Source organism: Lissotriton helveticus, chromosome 1_1, assembly GCF_964261635.1.
Source record: "Lissotriton helveticus chromosome 1_1, aLisHel1.1, whole genome shotgun sequence".
Classification (NCBI taxonomy): domain Eukaryota; kingdom Metazoa; phylum Chordata; class Amphibia; order Caudata; family Salamandridae; genus Lissotriton; species Lissotriton helveticus.
In genome coordinates, this window is record NC_136057.1 from 1,952,598,304 (window position 1) to 1,952,624,043 (window position 25,740).

Below are 25,740 nucleotides of genomic sequence, written 5' to 3' on the forward strand. Positions count from 1 at the left end.
CAGTTATACAATCGTTATCAACAAGTTTGAGAGCCTGACCTTAACAAAACTCTAATACAAGTTGTTCCTAGCTTAAACTAAACATCCTACCTTGATTTTTGTACATTTCTGGCCATATGGCAGGGTCACTACCGGTGTCAGGTCCTACAAGCTGCGCCTTCCCCCTAGAAGTGCGCATGCGCAGTGTTACCCCGGGAATTGCCCGGTCTACGCCCCAAACTCCATTTACCCACTAAAGGAGGGCCCTTACTCTGCGCCGGTGGCGTCATGAGTCCACGCGCGCGGGGTGGCTACCAGCCTAAGGAAAGCGTGAACTACTCCTACCCGCGCTCCTTTGCATATTACCTTGCCCCTGGAGTACTGGGAGTGGCCCGCAGGCCCCTCCCCCCGGGCGGGAACCTCCATAGGGCGCTCCCTACCTCTTATTCCCGAGGGGCCGGGTGGCCCCTCCTAACGCCCGCCCCCCCCGACCCGGAACCAGTCCATTGATTCCGGGTCAGGAGGGGCGCCGGCCAATCGGCGGTGGGCCGCGCCCCCAGGGCGCGCCCCCACCGTCGAAGGACCCGAGGGGAGAGGGGGTGAGGCGGTCGCCGCGCCGCCATGCGTGCGGGGGGGCCGAGGGCCCCCCCTTTTCAATTAGTGCGCTTGCATCGAGGGGTCGGATCAGTGCGGCGAGCCTTTTGCTGCTGTCAAAGATGGAAGAGCATTAAATCATTCTTATGTTACTTACAGTTTGTTGTTTCTTCATTCTGGTGATCATTATTTCTCTTACCGGCGTAGCCGTCTCCAGCGACTTGTGCGGAGTCTGGTCCTCGTGTGCGCGCAGCCGCTTGCAGCCGGTTTTTGCCAAGTTGGATTAGTCGAGAGTAAAGAGAGACTGCCCGTTGGCACTGCGGTTGGCAGAACGTTAAATTGCCTCTTAAGGCTCCCCAAATTGAGTGTGAAAATTATACTAGTATCGTGATTTGTTCAAAATAGATCAGATACACAGAATTTTACAGCCACTCAATTTCAGATACCTGTTCTAAGTTGGTGATAAATTCTAGTTCACAACAAGTGCCACAATGTGTAACTGGTAGTTGAGCTCTCTAGTAAATAGAAAAATAAATAAACTAATAATTTAAATAAAAGCTGGGGAGGCGAGTTGGAACATCTACAGATTTCGGTGAGAGGTGTGTTTGATGAATTATAACCTTCACACATTACACCTTTGCTATAATTGAGTGTTTCACTTAGCTGTTGTTTCTGGCCACAAAAGATATGCTGAAAAGAGAGCACTCAGAGAATACTAGGACTAGCTTATTAGAAAGTCAGGTGGCTGACTTGGGGTCAAAGATATTAAAATATATTGAACCTTTGATCAATGCAAATAATGCGCCAATAGAGGCTGTGTGCTGACAGATCAGTTACAAACGGAGTACCATGAAGGTTTCGAAATGATTTTCACATAAGCAGAAATGACACTTTGGTATCCCTCAGAAGACCACAAGTCAATGTCAATGCATGATAAAGAGTCTCCTAACCAGTGGCGGATCCTCCATGGGGGCGTTTGGGCGCCCCCCCACTGCTTTCTCGCCGTGCGAGAAGGCAGAAACAAATAGTAGAGAACTACCATTTGTTTCTGCCTTCTCGCACGGCGAGAAAGCAGAAGTTCCTGCTTGAGAGAGTGGGAGGGGTTACTCGAGGGCAGGGAGGAGTGGCTTTCCCCACTGTTGTTAATACTGTCTGTTTGGGCAGCCTGAGAGGCTGTCCAAACAGACAGTATTAACTGTATTAATAACAGCCGGCAAGCCGCTCCCCCCTGCCCTCGAGTAACCCCTCCCACTCTCCCTGTTCTCTGTATGCTGCAGCATACAGAGAAATGACGTGGTGTTGGGGCAGCCGGCCGAACCAATCACAGTGCTGTGGTGGAGGGGAGGGAGGCTGCCTGGCTTCCTGCGTGACGACGAATTCAAGAACAGGACGGCGGGATTCGGAACTGACTTGAAGGCGCCAGCGGGAAGGTAAGGTAAGTTAAGTTTGTTGACTTTGTTGTTTTATTATTTTATTTAAAATTATCCCGCTTCCCCCCTTCCCTCCCTCAGCAGCGTGACAACATCATTTCCACCCCCCCACCCGTATTGCCGGCCGTGACTGTTTGTGTGGTAAAATTGACAAATTCACTAACAGGGGCTCACACGTATTGAAAGTGTCTCCTTCCCGTAGGTCTCTCTCTGGTAAAGAGCTTGTGACATTTTACTGTGAGGATAGTGAAAGCTCTAGAGCGGCACATAGATGTCTCGACTACCTCCCGGCATCATTCACACGAGCACGCACAACACACTCCCTTCTTGCACCATATCCAGGGGTAAACGGATGGAGGCTCGAGATCACCTCTCAATCCTCGGCTCTGTACGTCACTAGACCACCCAGCCCATAGGAATTGCAATAATAATGCTTACACTTTTTTTGCATTAGTAATACAATATTGGCAAAATGATAATTTCCTCGATTCCTAGGTGAGCACATTGCAAAGGAAAAAGTTCAGACCTATTGTGGAGAATCAAGGTCCTTGTTCACAGTAAGACTGTGTCTGTGTACGGAGTGTGAATTGCTGTGATTAAGGCTTCAAGTTTTCCATGTTTTTGTTGCTGCGTTTTACATATAAATATATACAGAAAACAATGTGTGCCATGCCGGGATTTATCTTTGAAAAAGGAAAAATACAGCTGCTTTATTTTGTATTGAGTGTCGCGTCGTGCTGTCAAGCATGACTGGCAAACCATATTCGTGATTACAGTCCCAGTCTTGTTCGTGTTTGGCGCCCAGATCTCTGCCTTTATAGATCACGGATATACATTTCCAAGTCAAGGCTTCATTTCGAGGTTATTTTGAGTCTGTTTAATGTGTCTGTCCCAACAGGCATCAGGAGAAGGGTCATGTGAAGAAATGCGAGGTGCACCCTTGATGCGTTCATGCTTGCTGGCTGCGCTTGCTCGCCACAGTGCGCCGCCACAACTTTTACGCCCCGCCACTTTCAAATGTCACCAGCCGCGACTGCTCCTAACTCACAATAAACGCTTTTGCACATTTTCAATTTCGTACTGAGATCCACACCTGTGGGAAATGCTACTAGCCTAAATGAATTGCGGCAAGATGGGGATTTTCATAGGCCGTAAGTGAAGGTTAGCACGGCTGCTTCTCGCCATCTAGGGGATTTCTTCAACTATTCTGAAATACCAATATTTATTTACAACACTGAATGTGCAGCAAAGTTCCCTTCTTGCGCAGGCCGCTTTCATGCTACGGTGACCTTTAGGGGGGCACCTTTTCGCCACCAGGAAGAATCACTGTTCTGTACGTGTTATTTTCCCAATTAAAGTTTGCAAGTATTTAACAAAGGTGCTGGTACTGTCCCATTAAATGTATTGCAATACTGCAGGCAATTTATAACTAAAGGGATAAGAGTCATGCAGAGCATTGCTGCTGCTGTACCTTACAAGTATAGCAGCTCTATTGCAGATGCATCATTACAGATATAGCACATATGTTGAGCTGTGCTAGTGCTGCTGTAAATGTCACATGAGGGGGTCACTGAAGTGCATTTACTGTCATCATGAATAATTCACCACACCCCTAGTTTTAATGTCCTTTCCATTCTCTCATCCTCCCACTGGTTCCAGGAAAAAAAGTACTTCATTTGCATGAAGTCCTCCAATTTTTATGAGGAAAAGTCTTACAAAATGTAAAATGTAAGGACATTACATAATAAAGATAAAGGAGGCAGGCCAGAACTGGGAGCCAAAAGTAGCACTGGCCAAAAATGTTACCTGCTTCTTTATTTATTTTTGTGGCGTTTTATATAGCGCAAACTCGATTGGAAGGTATTGGAGTGTTCTATATGAGCACCAGTTACGTTATAAAAGGACACATTCATTTTTGGTTGGCGCGGAGAGATTAAATGAGTTGTCCAGAATCACAAGATGTTGAGCTGACGCCGAGACTAGAACCTTGTTTCCCAGTGCCAAGGTGGGATGTAGCCTTACTACTAGAGCGGTTGACCTCAAAGCTGAGGCACCGGGTTTGAGTCTCGGCAACAGTGGCAGCTCGACAACGACGCTCAACATCCTGTGATGCTGGGCAAATCACTTTGGGCCAGATGTAGGTCTCCAAATACCGGTCGGTAACGGCCAAATTCGGCCGTTACTGACCGGTATTTGGTGATTGAGATGTAGGGGCCATGATTACACAGATTCGGTAAATTTACCGAATCGGTAAAATTACCGATTCTGTAAAATATCGAATCGGTAATTTAACTGATTCAGTAAATCCCAGATGTAGGTGGCACTGTTCACAGTGCTACAGGCCTTCAGAATTCGGTATTTTACCACCCAATCCTATTGGGTGGTAAAATACCGAATTCAGGTGTGCATGCACATCTATGCATGCACACCTGTGCCATATGACACACAGACATGCCCTGAGGGCATGTCTGTGTGCCACATGGCACACATGCCTGTACTTGGGGTGCTAGAGGGTGTCAAAGTGACACCCCCTGCACCCTTGCAGGATTTGGTATTTACCGAATCTGTAAATACCGAATCGGTATTTCACATTGATTCCTATGGCCTTCAAGGCCCATAGGAATCAATGTGAAATACCGAATCGGTATTTACAGATTCGGTAAATACCGACTCTTACAGAATCGGTAATTTTTCACCTACATCTGCCTCCTTCCTATTTACCGACTCTTAAATACCGATTCGGTATGAGTCGGTATTTTGGAGTCGGTAAATAGGAATTACCTACATCTGGCCCCAAATCTCCAAATGCCTAGCAAAAATGAATGTGTCCATCTGTATCAAAACTGGTGCTCATGTAAAGCGCTGATACCCGATGTCTTGCGTCTAGTTCGCGCTATATAAAACTCTAAAAAAAAAAAAACTGTTGGCAGTTCAAGCACAACCTCTTCCCATGTCTCTCTTTCTCACCCTTTCTACCTGTCTTGTGACTGCTCTCATTACCTGGAAACATCGAATTTAGTGATAGAGGCGCCAGAAGCGTCCTTCTGCCTTCAAAAACTAATATCCAATGGCTCCAGCCCACCAGGGAAATACCGATGAAAAGCAAGGCTGTCCGCCCTTGAAAACGGGTAACACATCCAGAAGTGAGTTGTGCTTCTGAATAAATAAAAAATGCCCGTTTCTTTAAAAAAAATCTGAAGTTGATTCTTCAGTATCTTAGATGATTTGTAAATACAAATGAAGGAATTAATGACATTACTCAGAGTACAATAGACTGTGTATCTGAATGTTCTTTTAATGTAGACATCACAATCATTTGATTATAGACTTGGCAAAAAACTTTGTTCAGTTTTGTGAACAATGTGCTTGGTGATACCAGAAAATACAATTGGGTGTGCGAGTGAATGTTGCCAACAATAATCTGTTGGAGGTTGGTGTGTGTGAAGTGACTACCAGTCATAGGTTCTTGGAAGTAAATAAAGGTGTTCATTTTCATTTTGTATTAATCAGTTTATTGGGGGATTGGGTGGACAGCCTTTTTATTTAGATTGTAAATAATGTTGACTGCTTTATGTGATATTTATGTTATGTACTGTAATTGTTAATTATTTGTTTAGTTTTGTTTTAAATTCTGCTTTATATTTTGATTTGTGGCTTATAGGTCTTATTTGGGATTTTGGGTAGATAGTGTTTTTAAATATATATAAATGCTCATTGATTTACTGGCTTTTTAAAAATATTTTATTTGTTGTATAATTCCAATTAAAATATTTTTACATGTTGTTGTGGCGTTTACTGAGGGATTGGGTGGATAGTGTGTCAATTAAAATATTTATAACCTTAGATTAACTGCTTAATATATTAATTATACTGACTTTTGAATTGTAACTAATTATATTATTAATTAATAATTGTAAATATAATTTGTGAAACCTATTTTTAAGGGATGTAGGGTTTGTTGTGAATTTGTTTGATTTTTTTGTTAAATTATTTTTATTTTGTAATTAGTCAAAAATGTTAATATGTTATACTAAAAATAAAAAATAATGCTCTGTAAATATGTATTCTAGGTAATAGATAAGTTATATTAGTAAGTATTTGTTTTATGTGTTAGTCTGTCGCACACTGTATTTAAAAAAATATTTTAATAACATTTTGGATAAATCTAAATATATTTAACATTTCTTAGGCATTACATTATTTTTATGATTTGTTAAATAATGTCATTTTTAATTAATGGTTAATTACATGATAGGGACATGTGGCTTCCCAAAGGTGGAAACCCTGTACCTGATTTATCGACTTGAAATTCCAGCTAATAAAATCGCTTTGAGGTAAGGGCTACATTACAGCTTGGACCCATCCCACCACCCACCACCATCCCTCGGTCAAGAACAGAGGTTATCTAAAGGTGAGGTCATCTTCTTTCCTCTACTACCCACTCCACCCCAGTTCATCCAACTCAGGAAGACAGTATAAGACATTTGCCACCGGCTCAAACCAGGTGGTAAATTATTGTATGAAATGCCACAGATTCAGGAATATGATGTGAAATAGCAGTCATAATAAGCAATTCAAAGACGATTAACCCCTTCGCTGCTAGACCTCCCCCCGCCCCGTGCTGAGCTTTTTTTGAACTATTTGGGGTAGTTCTCGCTTAGGTCCCTGTAACTTTTTGGCCACATAAGGTATTCACGCCAAATTTGTGCCCTTTTCTTCCAACATCATGGGGATTTTAAAGATATACAGAGTTTGTTGGTTGCCTAGCAGGGAACCCAAAAAATATCCGCAATACATCTATATATTGCTTTTTTTGGGACAAATGGGGAAAAAGTGCTGCAGATGAAAGCGTCTGTTTTTTTCTCCCTGTAAATGGTATCAACAAATGGTTTGTGGTGCTGAAATCAACATCTTCCTTGCTTTCAGGGACAGACAGACATTTGTCGGAAAACAAAAAAATTTTACACAGTTTTGGCATTTACTGGGACATAGCCTATTTTTGCTATTTTGTGTGCTTTCAACCTCCTTCCAGTAGTGGTAGGAATGGGTATGAAAGCAATAATCGATCCTGGGCAGCTATACATTTCAGAAAAGTAGGCAAAATTCAGAATTTAGCAAGGGGTAATTTTTGTTGATCCTTTAAGGTTTTTTTATAGAAACTAACTATTGAAAATAGGAAAATTTAAATGAGTTGAAAAAAACAGCCATTTGTGCCAACTTTTTCACCTGTAACTTCTTTTAAGTATGACAGAATGTTTAAAACAATATACTGCTACATCCGCTGGATCCTTTTAGTTGTGGGGACATATAGGACTTGTAGGTTCACCAAGAACCCTACGATCCCAGAGACAATAACTGAGCAGCGTCTTTCAATGTTTTTTTATTGTGTACTGGGTATATAGCAATTCATTTGGGAAAATATAAACAGTGAAAAATAGGTATGAAAGACACCTATGTATTTCTGAAATTGGAAGAAAATATAGATTTTATAAATAATATCTATTTGCACATCTGCGAAATTGTGAGTACCCATACTAGCATTTCAATTAAAGGAAATTTTTTAAAGTGACAACTTTTTTATAACTTGTCTTATATTTGGAAGGCGGAAATGCCTTAAAGTCAATAGGTAGTTATAGTTGTTCTAGAATTCTGTGTTCCCCTAAGTCTCCCAATATAAATGGTACCTCACTTTTGTGGGTAGCCCTAGAGCCCATGACAGGAAATGGCCCAAAACGCAACATGTACGCTCCACATATTTACAGTGAAAACATACCCTTTTTTTGCAAAGTGCCTAGCTATGGATTTTGACCCATAGCTCAACCAGCACCCTAGGGAAACCTAGCAAACCTATATAATTTTAAAAAACTAGACACCCAGAGGAACCTTGGATGGGGTGACTTGAGTGGCTCTCACGAGGTTGTGTTACCCAGAATCCCTTGCAATCCTCAAACTTAGTAAAAACAATACAAATTTCCCTCACATTTCAGTGATGGAAAGTTCTGGAATCTGCGTGGATCCACAAAAATCCTCCCACCCCACATTCCTCAAAGTCTTCCAAAAAAATGGTACCTCACTTGTGTGGGTAGGCCTAGTGCCCGCAACAGGAAATCGCCCGAAACGCCACGTGGACACACCACATTTTTACAGTGAAAACTGACCCTTTCTTTGCAATGTGCCTATCTGTAGATTTTGAACGTAGCTCTGCCGGCACCTAAGGAAACCTAGCAAATCTATACATTTTTGAAAACAGGACAACCAGGGGAATCTAGGATGTGGTGACGTGTCTGGCTCTCGCCAGGTTCTGTTACCCAGAATCCCTTGCAAACCTCAAACTTTAAAAAAAACAAATTTCTGTGGTAGAAAGTTCTGGAATCTGGGTGGATCCACAAAATTCCACCCACCCCGCATTCCCCAAAGTCTTCCAAGAAAAATGGTACCTCACTGTGTGAGTAGGCCTAGTGCCCACAACAGGAAACGGCCCAAAATGCAACGTGGATACACCACAGTTTTACAGTGAAAACTGACCCTTTTTTTGCAAACTGTCTAGCTGTAGATTTTGAACCCTAGCTCAGCCAGGAACTAAATCAACCAAGCAAAACTATACATTTTAAAAAAGTAGACACCCAGGGGAATCCAGGATGGGGCGACTTATCTGGTTCTCACAAGGTTCTGTTACCCGGAATCCCTTGCAAGCCACACTCTTTGTCAAAATAAATACAATTTCCTCACATTTCTGTGATGGAAAGTTCTGGAATCTGCATAGACACACAAAATTCCACCCACCCCACATTCCCCAAATTCTTCTGAGAAAAATCATGCCTCATATGTGTGGGTAGGGCTCGTGCCCATAACAGGAAACGGCCCAAAACGCAACGTGGACACACCACATTTTTACAGTAAACTCCGGCCCTTTTTTGCAAATTGCCTACCTGTAGATTTTGAACCCTAGCTCTGCTGGCACCTAAGGAAACCTAGCAAACCCATACATTTTTGAAAACTAGACACTCAGGGGAATCCAGGATGAGTGTTTCAGCAGAAGTAAGGGAAGTAGGACAAAATTGTTAAGTTAAAAAATAACCTTAATAAATGTGGTGTCCCCACTCAATTCACATCACCAGATATATTCAAGATGATGTGGAGAGAAACATTATAGAAAACTAGGAAATGGAGGATAGAATTCTGAGCAAAGCCTCAGCAATTCCTATGCCAACTGACAAGTTAACAAAATGAACATAAATATTGATACCAACTCGCAGGGTGTATTGTGAGCCAATCTCCTCCAAACTGAGATCAGACTTTAATCGAGATTAATGGGGGTCTTAATTAGGCTGGCTTCCCAGAACTGCTAGATTAGATAATGAGTGGAGTGTAAGTGCAGATCTTGGCAGGGAGTTCTCCTAGAAGCAAGCTAGTTCAAACAGCCTTGTTTACTCATATCCCAGTGAGGAGATAGTAAAAGTGGTGGGAGCATTGACGGCTGGGATATCATGACCTCTGGAAAAATAGCAAAACGCCGTGCATGATTGTTTATGTGCAGGAATGTTTCCCTTCCTGCACAGAAACAATCATTTTAAAAATGATGATTTGAAGCTTTATTGTGTTCTTCACACGGCAGCACATATAGAAGTTACAAATCCCCATTTAAGATTGTTTATGAGCAAGTATGGTGCAAGGGGGCCTGCATTGGTTCTAGGCAGCTGTAATTAGCGCCAGTGCAGGGGGAAATGCAGGGTGCACCATATTGTTGTAAATACGGTGAAGCCCTGCATTTCAAAAGTGGCTGAGTGCCGGCATAAGCCAAGTAAGCTAACACTGTGCTCCATCTCTTTTCTTGTAAATATGCCCCGTAATTCTTCAGTTAAGTCCACAGAGAACCGCAAGGTTCCTAGGGCGCACAGTCTCATGACACTACACAGATCACTTTAAAATGTGTCATATGAAATTTTGTATTTTGCACTTTATTTCTACAGAAGTGCCTTGTTCACTCTTTATTTACATTTTATGTTGTAAATGAATGTGGGTTAAGCTGTTGCAATACTTAGTGAAGTGGTCTAGAGATGGTTGGCCCAAAATATTCAGCATGAAGAGAGGTGGGTTATGATGTATAGACATTGCATTGTTGTAGGTCGATTGTGATGTTGTGTGTTTATTACAGAGAAGGACGACATGGATTTTTGGAAGACTAACACTACTTTCTTGAAAATGCAGAACCTAAGCGTACTATAAATACATAAAACACAGGGGCATATTACCAAGACTGAGATAACTGCGTTAGCGACTTTTTAAAGTCGCTAACGCATTATTTTTTTCATCGCACTATTACCATTACGTCTCTAACCTGAGTTAGAGACGTATTCTTGACGTCATCTATCGCCTGCGCTGGGGGCGATAGATAACGCTAATGGGATGCAGGGTGGGCGTTCCCACGTCCAACCATATGTAAAATGTGGTTGGAGGTGTTAACACCCTATTATCAAGGCAGGCGTTGGGAGAAGGAGACCTGCGATAAACTCGTTTATCGCAGGTCTCCCAGCGCCTGGTTTGATCAGGTGTTAAGCATTGATAACATGGGGGTGTGGATCATAAAGCTGAATCCACCCCCCCATATTATCAAGGCACACATTAGCACGTGAAAACAGCGCTTGTTTTCATGCGCTAATGTTCCCTATTGCCGACTATCGCCGGATTTAATTTCGCCTACGTGCTGCGCGTTGTTGGAAATGTGCGATGTGCTTTTATTATCGCACATCTTGTTAATATGCCCCACAGTTTTTTTCTGGTCTCCCGCATGGCTTGACAGGAGGATAATGATAATAAATAGCTGTTTGCAGATCATGCTATGATAATAGAAGTTTTCTTCTAAAGCAAGAAGTAAAGCAAGGTTAAGCTGGCAGCCAGCACCTTTGAGTGTTTTTCATATAATACCTTATTTGAGCCAAGGTTTGCCTAGAGGTGTGCTCTTGCTAGCTATGCAACAGGATATAAGCCATACTATACTGACAGAGCCTGGATCTGTTGATGTTCCATCCGGAGGAGGCCTTTCCTGGCAGTTCGCGATGGGCTATTCATATAGGAAACAGGGGGAGCATTGATTTTCATAAAGCAAGCCTTTGTTTAGAGTAGCACAAGGATTGAAATGCTAGCCACAGCAACTACTAGTGATTTAAATTATTTGCAAGCATTAGGCATGTGGGAAATCACATTCTGTGTATTTGATATTACACCCTAAGTAGCCTAAGTTATGCTCAGATATGGGCCCCTAGCTTGTTGTGCCACAGGATCCAAAGAATACCTCAATGGCGTGACAAAGCATGGACCTTGTGTTTATTCTGCTCTCTTCTGGAGGAGGCCTCACCTGCCAGTTCAAAATGGACTTTTCTAAAAATGAGCTGTGTCGGGCGCTGATGGTCATAAGGCAGGTCTTTGTAGCACAGAATGCGAAAATTAATGGTTCTGAATGCTACAGTGATCGATCGTAAGGGGTTTATATTATTTGTAAGGACTCTACCCATGTATACCTGAGTACAATATAGAACCCTAAAGAGAAGGAGTTTCCTCTAAAATGTGCTTTTCAGAAGAGGGACATCGACTGTTCTCTAAGTAAATGGAACAAAATCAGCTGAATGGATTGTCCTATGCGTTTTTTATTTGAGAAAGATTTTAAATTGTATTTGCTTTGCAAGTTGAACTGTGTTGATCTGCATCATGAGGAAGTGTGGACACACTTTGGTGTTCCGCAAAGGCACTGTGCTGCAAATTTCTTGGTGAATTTAATGTTTAGCCAACACAACATTTGGACGTCTAAGTCTCACTCGTAAGTCAAAGTTACATAGCCCCTCAACCCAGAATCACCTGCTTTCTTGCTCCCACTTTATTCTCAGTCCAGACCTTTTACACAATATATCTTACCATTCTTTCAATACAGTATAACAAAAATTCATATATTTGATTTGTAAAAATAACTATTGACTACACAAATCTGCGACAGAACCCTGGATAGTACCATGAGGTTAGTATAGGTTTGGCTATAGTACAGATCCTGTTATTCTCAATGGGAACAATGCAGCCGCTCTCTATTCCTCCTTGCTCTTGCTCTTCTCTTTATGGAGCAATGCAGCGTCTTTCTATTTTACCCTTCTCTTTCTCCATGCAGATCGATTCGCTATGTTTTTTCTGCCATTCTTCTATATAGATGGAATAACTCTGGCTTTTCCTTTGTAGCAAGAAGACAACACAGGAAGGTTTATCAGGCACTTTCAGCTATTTTCTATTAGTAAAAATATTTCTTTCTCATACCGAGAGAACGAGAAACCAGATAAATGGTAGAGCATTTATTATAATTAGTATTATTGCTGCTCCCACTACTCATCTTCAGAAGGCTCCACTAATAAAACAGCTCTAGCTTTCAATTCTCAGACTAACATGGGCATTGTGAAGATTAGAAATTTAAGGGGCATCTGGCAGCTGTAGCAAATCAGAAGATAAGTGCACTTTTGAAAGGCAAATGGAATAATGTAAACATGCTGAAAGCCACGAGTAAGGAACCATGGAAGACAAGGTAGGCCATGACACGATTTGGCAGCACGGTCAAAGAACAATTGTATTTTCAATGCGTGGTTGTTGTTTTAATTCCGGGTTACTTTTTCCAGGACTGGAACCTGGGAGAGGAGCTTCCGTGATTGACGCGGAACACTGGAACTCCAGTTCCCGCTTTTTGTTCGCCCACCAAGTCCGGATGGAAAACAGCCACCACCTTTAGGAGGTGGGCTATATAGTTATGCCACCAGAGCAGATGCGCAAAGGATGTGAGCAGCGCGCGCGTTGCTGGCACGCCAAAGGCAAGCCCTGTGTGCTCCCGTCCGCACCTGGATGGTGCCAGGGGCCAGAACCCCTGCCCCTCAAACTTTGAAGCCTCATACCTTAAAGCAGATCAAATATTAACAGAGGGACTTGTTGAAATTAAACTGCCCCGTGAAGGAAATCTGCCTTCACTCTCTTATTGTACTACTCAGTCCCAAAGAATGTAGTAGCTGCAAGTTTTCCTCAGAGAAATCCACAAAAACGAGTCAGGTATAGAATGTATTGTATAGTTAATAAAAACCATTACAAAAGTGAAGGTACATTAGTTTAAAATTCATTACAAAAACATTAAGAAGTATTTATATTTATAAAATGTCAGGTGTGAAACTCACTGCATCGACCTGTTTTATATTAATTCTAAACAAGAAATGGTCTTTTTTCAGAGATTGAATGACAGTGTAAATCGATCCATTTGCTATTATAAAACAGTTCGTACAGCTCTTCCTTCTCAAGATTTGGTTGATCTGCTGCGGGTTATGTAAAACCATTAAATGGCGAAAGATAGCTGGTACAATTTCTTGCCGAAGAGTGGAACAAGGGTTTTTATTGCCTCTTTACATTACATCTTGATCTAAATTTTTAATGACCCTTTACAATGACACCTCTTTTGTTCTCAAAGTTCAAAACAAACGTAACTGATCTACAAATGAATTGTGGACCCGCAGTACACAGAACTTGTATGATGGCGGATCGACAGGTACGTATTCCATAGTCGTTGAATTTTGCCTTTAACCAACGTCGTCGTTCCTGGTCCAGGGTGGGACAGATGCAAAATAGGTGGACAAAATCTTGTTTTATGGCACCACATAAGTCACACTCCTTGGTGTCCGATTTCCTCCAATCTGGTTGATCTGCATTTGTTGGCAGGTTTCCCATCCTTAAGCTAAGGTATTTCAATTTGACAAATGATGAAAAGGATAACCCAAAATAGACTGCAGGTTTTGGCATAGTGTATGATTGAATTACCACCAGGCATGTGCCCGATGACTGAAGGTTGACTTGTCATTGATTAGCGAATGCCTGTTTGCTGCCCTTTTAACTACTTGCTTAAATGCTGATACAGGTAGCTTAGTTTGCCACAATGATGCAAGTTCGGTGGTATCAAGAGCCAGATTTAGGAACTTAGTGTATTGAGAGTTCGGACTATTTTGCATTGCCTCCCATGTGGCAGAATTGATCTCCGTTTCCCTGTTCATCCAGATGTCATACCAAAACTTAATGGTCTCATACTTTTTTTGCAGTTCTTGTGATTGTAGGCCAAACTCGAGTTGGACCTGTGCCGGACAGGCGTTGCACGGTAAACAGAATATGCGCTTATAGACTCTGGTTTGAATTTTGTCTAAAAGCTGCGCACTTCTCCCATGGTGTAACACACTATCGTAGGCTATTGTAGGGAGTAGCTTGGCCTTGATGACTGTCAGAAGTGGATTAAACAAAGGGCCTTTTAGCTGCTTGGAAATACTGTTGAATGCATGTAACAGAGCTGTTCCCTTTTTTTTCGATGACCTCGAAATGCGAGGAAAAATTGAGGCTTCTGTCCAGGTGTATTCCCAAGTATTTATAGCTATCCACTACCTCCAGTTTCTTATTGTCGATGACAAAAAGTGGCAAGGCTTTGCGTTGGTGAGTTATTATCATAATCTTTGTTTTCTGGCTGTTTATTTCGAGAAGATTTTGTTTAGTGTATTCAGCCAGTTCATGCAGGAGACGTTGCAGACCTATTTTGGTCTGACTAAGGAGTACCACATATTCGGCATAGGAGAGACACAAAAACGAGTCATTAGGTAAGGTCAACCAGGCGAATCAAAACGCTAACCAGTACTTAATATTGATTTGCGCTCACTGCCCAAACATAAGGTCGAGATAGCGGTCTTAATATCAGAATATCAACCTGCTGTACTCTTCCTAACTGAAACATGGCTTTCAGCTTCCTCAGCCCCTGCAGTACTCAATGCAGTTCCCCTTAATTACGCCATATTAAGGCTTGATCGCCCCCTGCTTAGGGGAGGAGGCTTGCTGATAATAGATTTAAATGCTGCTTGCAAGGCAGACTGCTGGAGGTAGGTATCGCTAACTCCGAGGCAGCCTTTTTTAGTTTAATCCTGACCAGTCAGCAGGGCGGGACTGGGAACCAAAACCGGCCCCGGCAAAGTGCTCGGCCGGCCCCCCGGGGGGAAGTTCGGGGTGCGACCGAGCATTTTCTGGGGCCGGTTTTTGGCCGCTTTTGCAGCTATGCTGCATAAACGGCCCTGTAACAAAATCGGCCCCCAGGGGTCCAAAACCGACCAACACCCTTGCAGCGCACAGGGGGATTGCCCGGTGCCCGCAACGGCCAGTCCGGCCCTGCCAGTCAGTATACACTAACAGTATTTCTAATCTATCGCCCTCCTGGCCCAGCTGCCACATTTGTCAAAAACATAATTGACTTTATCCCTGTACACAATGCCAATTTCATACTAATATGAGATATTAATATTCATATTGGTAACAAGAACTGCCCTCTAGCCAAAGGCTTGGTGGAAGATCTCGGCCTGTTCCAATTCACCCAACTGGGTAAGGCACCCACACATGTGCATGGTCACATTCTGGACCCAATGTTTACATAACCGCGGTTTGACCGATTCCGGTGGCCAAGTCAGGCTACCACTTGATCCCTTTTGGGATCTCCAAACTTCCTCAGCTAATAGTACCATCCCAAAAACAAAGCATGGGCAAATGGTCCCATATTACATCAGATGTCTTCCCAATGGCAAGCAGCAGAAGATTTTAAACTATGTCTAGCTGACTTGGCTAATTGGATGAAAAATAGCTGTCTGAGATTAAACGTTAGTAAAACGAACATATTAGTGGTGGGGAACCAACCATCTATCTGGTCTTCGACCTGGTGGCTCAGTGAATTGGGGCCTCTGCCTTCCCCTAACCACGAAGTAAAAAATCTCGGAGTATAGTTGGAATCCACTCTATCTATTATAGACCAACTCTCAACTCTTACAGGTACTTGTTTTGGGGTCCTGAATATTATTAGGAAGATCTTAGTGCTCATTCCGGATTTTGGGGAAAGAACAGCAGTCCAAGCCCTTGTGGCATCAAGACTGGACTGTAAAGTGTTGTATTTGGGCGCATCTAAGAGGAGCATGCTTCAGAAAGTGCAAAAGGCGGCAGCGTGTATGCTGCTGAACATTCCCAAACTGGCCCCCACAGGGTGGACTTTAGACATAGGTCACCAGCTCCCCATAGAGGAGAGGATATCTTTTAAAGTCATGTGCTACGTTCACAACATACTGCAGGTTAAAGGTTTGAGTTATCTTCTTCCTCTGATTCTACCATACCATCCAAAGAGCTGCTTAGGATCTGCTGGAACAGGACTGGCCAGCGTTCCCAAATTCAAGAGAAAACGCCTTGGTGGTAGCTCTTTTAGGTTCCTGGCTGCCAAACAGTGGAACCAACATCCTTTGCATCTCAGACTAGAGCCTTCAGAAGTGTCATTTCGAAAACACCTAAAAACTTGGCTTTTTAGGAGAAGTTTAAATCAACAAAAGGGGTAGTATTGGTCACCCTCTCGGTCTTCGGAATTCAGCGCGGGATACTCTGAATTGGAGTAACCATGTACTCTATAAAATGCTAATTGTTGAACCTGGCCCTTTTGGCAGGTTCACCCCTAAACTGTTTGCTTTTTCCTAGCCTGTTTCTAGAACCTGGTGTTGGTGATTTAGGCCTCTGCGCACTTTTTCACTGTGGTACAGTGTAAAGTGCGTGTGCTCTCTGTGTATGTGTGGTGAGTGACCTGCCCTCCCATAGGAATGAATGGGGAATATGTATGCCCATGGTAGTTCCTGATGTGTGGGGAGTGCAGGGTCGAGGTTGATATGTGCAAACTCGTGAGATTGAATGCTGCGTAATGGTGTATGCGGCATGGTTGTGTCTAGTCTAGAAGTGCCACTTTGAGAAGTTGGCATATTTGTGTAGTCTGTGGCTGGCGTTTGATTGGCTGGTGAGCCTGGCCCAGAGTGCCTGGGCTTGGTTGTGGATTGACTGTCTGGTTTGAGGGTGACAGGGGCTGCAGAGCCCCAGGAGGTTGTCTGAGTCAGCCCGTGGATGAATCGTTTTGGCCACCACAAGTGTGGAAGGGTATGCTCAGATGTGAGTCCCTTGCTCACTGCACCATCAGGATTCAAGCAAGCCAGGCCGAAGACGGCTGTAATGCCAGAAACCGGTCCCCGGAAGCTTGTTTCCTTTCCAGTAAAGAATTGGCTTGGTAGTTTGGTCTGCCCTGTTCCCATGATGCACTGGGCCAGGGTCAGACTAATTTGCATGTAGCCAGGTTCTGAGCTGGGATGGTGCAGTGAGCTAAAAAACGGTGATGGATCAAGCCTTGATCTTTTGACTGGGTAGGAGTGTTCTGCTTAATTCAGATACTCTGTCCATCACCACCCCCTTTATGAATCGTGGATGAAAGGCAGCATCTGCTGCAAAGGAAGTGGGTGGAGATAGCACCTGAGTGTGAATGAGGATGTGCCTGCCTGCCACAATGCTGGCTCCACCTCCCCGCTGGGCGACTGTCACCTCTGTCCCTGATACTGAAAGGACTTCCCTATAACCAGTTCTAGCTGGTTCTCACACTGCCTGCACAAAGACTTCAAAGACTTTTCTGTGTATAAGAAGGGGCTGTGTCCCCTTCCAAAATGTTCTTGTTTTTGGACTTGAATCTGCCAGGGGCGTGCTGCTGCTTGGGCTCAGTGGTCTCCCTGGGCCCTGCCCAGCCCCTGGACACCTGATGGACTTTCCTGGACTCCTGGGGGACCCCCTGTCCTACTTGGGCTGATGGGGGGATCTTGGCTTTGCCCCCCCCTGGGAATCCCTGGGACCTTTGCAGCATGGAGAGGCTGCATTTTCCTGTGGAGAGCGCTTGATTTGTGTTTCCAGCGCCTGGAAGCGCTGTGCTTCCCCCTGAGCACCTGGGAGCGCTCTAACGGCTTTCTAGCGCTTTGGAGCGCTTTGCTTTGCCCAAGCGCTCAGTAGCGCTTTTGTTTTTGTGTTTGATTGAGGCCGGTGCCCACCCGGCGTTTGCCCCGGATTGAGGAGCCTATCGAGTGCCCACCTCGACTTATTGTTGATTCTTGGTTAAGGACGCCGGTGCCCACCCGGCATTTGCTCCCAATTCACCGCCGCTGCCCGGGGCTTGAAATGGCCGAGAAACCGAAGGAGCGGAGCCCTGATTGGCCGGAAGCGTCGAGCCCCCTCAGCAACGCCGCGCTGGGATTGGTTCCCGGGCCGTCCTGTCAACGGGAAAGCCGCGCTGTGAGTGGCTGCAGTCCCGGTGTCCCTGGGGGCTCGCCTGCGGAGCTGGGCAACGATTGGAGGCGGCACGAAGGAAGAAGGCTGATGGTGCTGACGGGGCTCCCGTGAGGAGGAGGGAGCCCCGGGAGGAGAGGAGGAAGCGTGGCCTGATGCTGGGGCTCCCGTGTGTGGAGGGAGCCCTGGCGAGAGAGAGGAGTCCGGCGCGAGGCTTGCCGAATGGAGGGAGAGCCGCCGATCGTCTGACCGACCGGTGAGTGGGGCAGGAGAAAGGGAGGGGCGCCGGGACACGTTGTCGGTGTCCGCCCCCCCCCCCAGTAGCGCGAGTTTGCGCTCCTTGTCAGTGTGAAGCCACGAGGGCTTCAAGGGCGGCCCCGGTTGGCAGTGGGTCGCCCCAACGTGTGTAGAGCCATGAGAGGCTCAGGGCCCACATCGTTATTTAGAGCCCAGTGAGGCTCTTGAGGGCAGTGGTATTTACGAGCCCAGCGAGGCTCGAGGGGCCATGGTTTGCAGAGCCTGAGGGCTCCATGGGCCATAATTGTTTTTAAGAGTCTGTGAGGCTCTTGGGGGACACATGTGTTATGCCAGAGCCTGTGTGGCTCCAACGCGTGTAGAGTGTTTCCAGAGCCTGTGTGGCTCCAGCAGTGGGCGCAGTTTGTGCCAAAGGGTCAGTGAGGGCCCTGCCACAGTTTTGCTGATGATTCCCAGCTGCCCAGCAATTAGTGGGCAGCTGCACCGTTTAGGTCTTGGGATTTCACAGGTGCCCAGCAAGTAGTGGGCACCTGCATCGTTTAGGCCCCTGACATTGAGACTCAGGGCGTCCTAGCCCCAACAAGGCCTGTTGGCCTAGGGACTGCCACAGGTGGTGGCTTATGTAGGTTTTGCGCAATTGTGTGGTTTTTCCTTGCACCTCTGAATGTTTTAGGCATCATGTGTCTTTGCGCTATTTGAGTTGTGTCTTTCTTTCCCTGCGCTGCACCTCTGAATGTTTTAGGCGTCATGTGTCTCCTAGCGCTGCACCTCTGAATGTGTTTGTGATGCATCATGTGCCTTGTTCTTAACACCGCTGAATGTGTAGGTTTATGCATCATGTGTTTCCCTTTACTACTCCTCTGAATGTGTATTTATGCATCATGGGTAATGTGTTCTTGTTTATACCCCTAAATGCTGTGTGATACTTAGGTGGTTGTTCTTTTTAGTACAGGTGGTCCTAGTAAGGTCCTGGTCCCCTGCGTGACATTCTCCTAAGGTGGTTAGGGTTGCGTAGGTGGTACTTACCTGTTCCCAGTAGTTACTGGATGTGATTCATAATTGTTATTTTGTTTTATATCTTTTATTCTAATTTCTAAAAGTGTTGATTCTGACAGTGGCCCATGTGGCCCTGTCCTGTAAATAATCCCTAATGAATGTTGCCCGTGCCAGTTGGCACAATGTACATGTGTGATTTCTATCTGATGTGTTTTGACAATACAAAAGTTAATTTAATATAACCTTGTGTGGAGTTCCTTTTGTGATGTGCCTAGGATGTTGTTGCTGTTGTGTGCTGGCGCAAATGCTTTACACATTGCCTCCGAGTTTAGCCTCACTGCTCGTGCCAAGCTACCAAGGGGGTGAGCAGGGGTTATCTTGGCGTGTGACTTCCTTGCCCTGACTAGAATGGTGGTTTCTGCCTGGCTTTGGCGTCAGCCTTAGCCTACCAGAAATAGCCAGTTCTAACATTGTTGGTCAGCGGTGCTGATTGGGACTTGTGTTTGCGCAGTGCCACAGCGACAACTGGCTACATTACAAAACTCTGCATTTTACAGATAGTCACATGTTTGGGATTATTGTTTATGATTTTGTTTTTTCCTCAAGAGTGTCATTTTCAGATGGTGTTCCTGCGCTTTATGTTTAGTGGCAGATGAGAGAAAATGACAGGGCGGGATGCCAGTAGAGGGGGAGGTTCCCATAGATTAGGAATCCCTTGCTGGGTCCAGTGTCCAATCCCTATTCCTGTTCCTGTGTGGGTAGATGGAAGAGAGGGGGTGTGGAGGAGAAATGGCTTGCTTGGGAGTGTGGTTATCCCCTGAGTGTAGTGTGTGTGTGTCTGGATTCCCCAGTATGGTAGGATCCAGTGGTGGCAGCTTAAATGTGTCCAGTGCGTGAAGTCCCATTCCCAGTTCCCAGAGTATGGTGCCTGGTGCTCAGTAAGAGGGGTACAGGTTGAGAGTCAGGGGCAGTGAGGAACTGTCTCACCAGTCTGAAGGGGGAGTGTGTGGATGAGTGGTGTGTTGAACTGGAGGAGTTGGTGTGAGTTTTTTTTTAAAGGAGGTTGCACAGGAGGTGTACCTCTGGTGGTGTGCAGGAGGTCCTGCAGAGGCACTGAACAAGAAGGTGGACGTCTGGCGGTGTGCTAGGTGTCTTGCAGAGACATTAGGGAGTGATTCTAAAAGTAGTGGCTTGTGTATCTGATGATCCTGTGTAGGTGAAGAGGTTCATGTGTAGCCCAGCTAGGTCCCATTAGGATGGTAGGGGTGTAGGGGCTCACGTCCTGTCTCAGTGGAGGCAGAGTGAATGTGGGACAGTGTGTCCCACGTTGGCCCGAAACCCTGTCTCAGGGCCTGGAGGGTTCCCTAAGGGGAGCGCCAGGTCAGGGGCCTAGGCTGTACTTACAGGTCATTTGAGGAGGATCTTCCTGTGTCTAGAGGATGGGGAGTGTCTGTAACCAGAACTCCGGCGGTCCTGGTGTTGAGGGGTACCGCTCCTAAGTGGAGGGTGCAGAACTCTGGAAGGGGGTGCAGAGGGACGGTGTATTTCTGACCCCGGTGCAACCTGAGGGTTTAGATCCTAGGTTGGGAGATTAGGAAGCTTCCAGGTCAAGAGGAATCTCTACCAAAGTAGATCAGCTGAAGAGATTGAGGAGGCTGCCCTTGCTGTGTGTTCTGGGGCCCACCTGCAGTTTGTTGTTTACACTAAGGTAGAGGAAAGGGGGCTTTGCTGTGTGCTGTGTCCCCCCACCTGCTTGAAGAGGGACTGTGCTGTGTGCTTTGTACCTCAGAAGTGGAATAGATCCCAGGTGGTAGACCAGTGATGGAGTGAGGTCCTGATCTGGTGTCAGAGTTGTGTTCTGGTGAGTGCTTCCCTGTGAGGGTGCGGAAACCCAGAAGTAGAGGTAGGGTGGGGCATTCTTGCCCGTGACCTCTGGTCAGCCTGAGGGTGTGGTCCCTAGGTTGAAGGTTCAGTGGTAGTTGTAGCTACACTGAGAGGGAGAGTGGAGAATGGCTATTGTGTGCCAGGGGATACTGCCCCCACTCTGTGGATTGGTTAGGACCTGTGATACTTGGATGGCCTAGGGCCTGGTCCTGGCTGTGGATGACTAGTGTGTACCAGTGGGGTATCCTAGTTGTGTCAGAAAGTTCTGGTTTGGAGGTAACCATGTAGGTTCAGAGTGGCGAAAAACCGGAGGGTGTCCCTGCCGTGCGGGCCCGTGTCCGTGTTTTGTCACCCAAAGCAGTGAAGCCCATCAGTGGAGTGATTGGTCTACCCTGCGTTTTGGCTGGAAGAGGGTTGTGTTGGACCTGGCCCTTTTGGCAGGTTCACCCCTAAACTTTTTGTTTTTTCCTAGCCTGTTTCTAGAACCTGGTGTTGGTGATTTTAGGCCTCTGCGCACTTTTTCACTGTGGTACAGTGTAAAGTGCGTGTGCTCTCTGTGTATGTGTGGTGAGTGACCTGCCCTCCCATAGGAATGAATGGGGAATATGTATGCCCATGGTAGTTCCTGATGTGTGGGGAGTGCAGGGTCGAGTTTGATATGTGCGAACTCGTGAGATTGAATGCTGCGTAATGGTGTATGCGGCATGGTTGTGTCTAGTCTAGAAGTTCCACTTTGAGAACTTGGCATATTTGTGTAGTCTGTGGCTGGCGTGTGATTGGCTGGTGAGCCTGGCCCAGAGTGCCTGGGCCTGCTTGTGGATTGACTGTCTGGTTTGAGGGTGACAGGGGCTGCAGAGCCCCAGGAGGTTGTCTGAGTCAGCCCGTGGATGAAAGGCAGCATCTGCTGCCAAGGAAGTGGGTGGAGCTAGCACCAGAGTGTGAATGAGGATGTGCCTGCCTGCCACAATGCTGGCTCCACCTCCCCGCTGGGCGACTGTCACCTCTGTCCCTGATACTGAAAGGACTTCCCTATAACCAGTTCTAGCTGGTTCTCACACTGCCTGCACAAAGACTTCAAAGACTTTTCTGTGTATAAGAAGGGGCTGTGTCCCCTTCCAAAATGTTCTTGTTTTTGGACTTGAATCTGCCAGGGGCGTGCTGCTGCTTGGGCTCAGGGGAATCCCTGGGCCCTGCCCAGCCCCTGGACACCTGATGGACTTTCCTGGACTCCTGGGGGACCCCCTGTCCTGCTTGGGCTGATGGGGGGATCTTAGCTTTGCCCCCCCTGGGAATCCCTGGGACCTTTGCAGCATGGAGAGGCTGCATTTTCCTGTGGAGAGCGCTTGATTTGTGTTTCCAGCGCCTGGAAGCGCTGTGCTACCCCCTGAGCGCCTGGGAGCGCTCTACCGGCTTTCTAGCGCTTTGGAGCACTTTGCTTTGCCCAAGCGCTCAGTAGCACTTTTGTTTTTGTGTTTGATTGAGGCCGGTGCCCACCCGACGTTTGCCCCGGATTGAGGAGCCTATCGAGTGCCCACCTCGACTTATTGTTGATTCTTGGTTAAGGACGCCGGTGCCCACCCGGCATTTGCTCCCAATTCACCGCCGCTGCCCGAGGCTTGAAATGGCCGAGAAACCGAAGGAGCGGAGCCCTGATTGGCTGGAAGCGTCGAGCCCCCTCAGCAACGCCGCGGTGGGATTGGTTCCCGGGCCGTCGCGTCATCGGGAAAGCCGCGCTGTGAGTGGCTGCAGTCCGGGTGTCCCTGGGGGCTCGCCTGCGGAGCTGGGCAACGATTGGAGGCGGCATGAAGGAAGAAGGCTGATGGTGCTGACGGGGCTCCCGTGAGGAGGAGGGAGCCCCGGAAGGAGAGGAGGAAGCGTGGCCTGATGCTGGGGCTCCCGTGTGCGGAGGGAGCCCCGGCGAGAGAGAGGAGTCCGGCGCGAGGCTCCCCGAATGGAGGGAGAGCTCCGAGTGAGGAGAGCCGCCGATCGTCTGACCGACCGGTGAGTGGGGCAGGAGAAAGGGAGGGGCGCCGGGACACGTTGTCAGTGTACGCCCCCCCCAGTAGCGCGAGTTCGCGCTCCTTGTCAGTGTGAAGCCACGAGGGCTTCAAGGGCGGCCCCGGTTGGTAGTGGGTCGCCCCAATGTGTGTAGAGCCATGAGAGGCTCAGGGCCCACATCGTTATTTAGAGCCCAGTGAGGCTCTTGAGGGCAGTGGTATTTACGAGCCCAGCGAGGCTCGAGGGGCCATGGTTTGCAGAGCCTGAGGGCTCCATGGGCCATACTTGTTTTTAAGAGTCTGTGAGGCTCTTGGGGGACACAAGTGTTATGCCAGAGCCTGTGTGGCTCCGACACGTGTACAGTGTTTCTAGAGCCTGTGTGGCTCCAGCAGTGGGCGCAGTTTGCGCCAAAGGGTCAGTGAGGGCCCTGCCACAGTTTTGCTGATGATTCCCAGCTGCCCAGCAATTAGTGGGCAGCTGCACCGTTTAGGTCTTTGGATTTCACAGGTGCCCAGCAAGTAGTGGGCACCTGCACCGTTTAGGCCCCTGACATTGAGACTCAGGGCGTCCTAGCCCCAACAAGGCCAGTTGGCCTAGGGACTGCCACAGGTGGTGGCTTATGTAGGTTTTGCGCAATTGTGTGGTTTTTCCTTGCACCTCTGAATGTTTTAGGCATCATGTGTCTTTGCGCTATTTGAGTTGTGTCTTTCTTTTCCTGCGCTGCACCTCTGAATGTTTTAGGCATCATGTGTCTCCTAGCGCTGCACCTCTGAATGTGTTTGTGATGCATCATGTGCCTTGTTCTTAACACCGCTGAATGTGTAGGTTTATGCATCATGTGTTTCCCTTTACTACTCCTCTGAATGTGTATTTATGCATCATGGGTAATGTGTTCTTGTTTATACCCCTAAATGTTGTGTGATACTTAGGTGGTTGTTCTTTTTAGTACAGGTGGTCCTAGTAAGGTCCTGGTCCCCTGCGTGACATTCTCCTAAGGTGGTTAGGGTTGCGTAGGTGGTACTTACCTGTTCCCAGTAGTTACTGGATGTGATTCATAATTGTTATTTTGTTTTATATCTTTTATACTAATTTCTAAAAGTGTTGATTCTGACAGTGGCCCATGTGGCCCTGTCCTGTAAATAATCCCTAATGAATGTTGCCCGTGCCAGTTGGCACAATGTACATGTGTGATTTCTATCTGAGGTGTTTTGACAATACAAAAGTTATTTTAATATAACCTTGTGTGGAGTTCCTTTTGTGGTGTGCCTAGGATGTTGTTGCTGTTGTGTGCTGGCGCAAATGCTTTACACATTGCCTCCGAGTTTAGCCTCACTGCTCGTGCCAAGCTACCAAGGGGGTGAGCAGGGGTTATCTTGGCGTGTGACTTCCTTGCCCTGACTAGAATGGTGGTTTCTGCCTGGCTTTGGCGTCAGCCTTAGCCTACCAGAAATAGCCATTTCTAACACTAGTACATACATAATACATACAGACCTGAATGTTGATTGCAATGAGAACCGTCTCCACCTATGTTTCTGTCTTTCACATTTTCGCTTATTTGATAATCATCTCTTTTTTGCAACATTATCTAACCCAACGGCGCATATTTGGTCTTTCTGTATGTGAGATATTTGAACTCACCCTCTTTTTTAAATTTATTTTTTTGCCTGTGCCAGTCATCTTAATCACTTAGATTAATGTCAGTGGTTAAGTGTCACAATGCCAAGGCCAATAAGATGGACCTGCTCAAATATTAAATGTACAGTATCAACCAACATATTGTCAAGGTTAGCAGTCACAGGGAGGTATAGATTTACTATTCTTAACTCCATATCTACTAATCTTGATTAAATGTTGGCAGTCGATATACGCACATGTATGTATTAAGGATTTGATATTCTGGTTCTTCATGCTTTGAACAAAAGTTTCAGGGGGCAGAATGTTTTTAATAAAAGCCTGAAACCTGAATAAGAATTTAATTGTGAAATGTTGCATCTAATGTGCTGTAATATTTTGAATCATTAGACAGTGTTCGACAAGTACAATTAGTTGGATGAATGAACACGTCTGATATTTTGGAGGCGCTTCTTTATTCTGTTACATAATCTAAGAAAATGTTTCTTTCATCATTTTCAATCATGTGTGAAATAAATCCAAATAATGGTGCAGCTCAAGAACCACAAGGCTTTTTGACAAAAAATCATTTCAGCAGACTCATTTCATGGTAATGTCACATAATCATTTTTTTAATTGTTTTTATTTATGCATATTTCCCCATTGTCAGTTTTTTCAACTTGTGCTTCATTTTAATTTACTGGGATCGCGAAGACAATACCACAAAACTGATTTTGAACTGAGGGCACAACTGATGGGCGCGTCCACTATGTGCACCCCTGTGAATCTTTAATATTACTGAAGGGAGCACAGATGCGTACGTGCCCCTTCTGAAATACTG

General features: G+C 46.0%; 1 protein-coding gene across 1 annotated transcript in view; it reads left to right on the forward strand.

Moving 5' to 3' along the window:
* Positions 1-25,740, forward strand: part of KCNT2 (potassium sodium-activated channel subfamily T member 2) — a 1,660,679-nt gene that overhangs the window by 1,386,308 nt on the left and 248,631 nt on the right. The gene's annotated exons all lie outside the window — the stretch shown is intronic.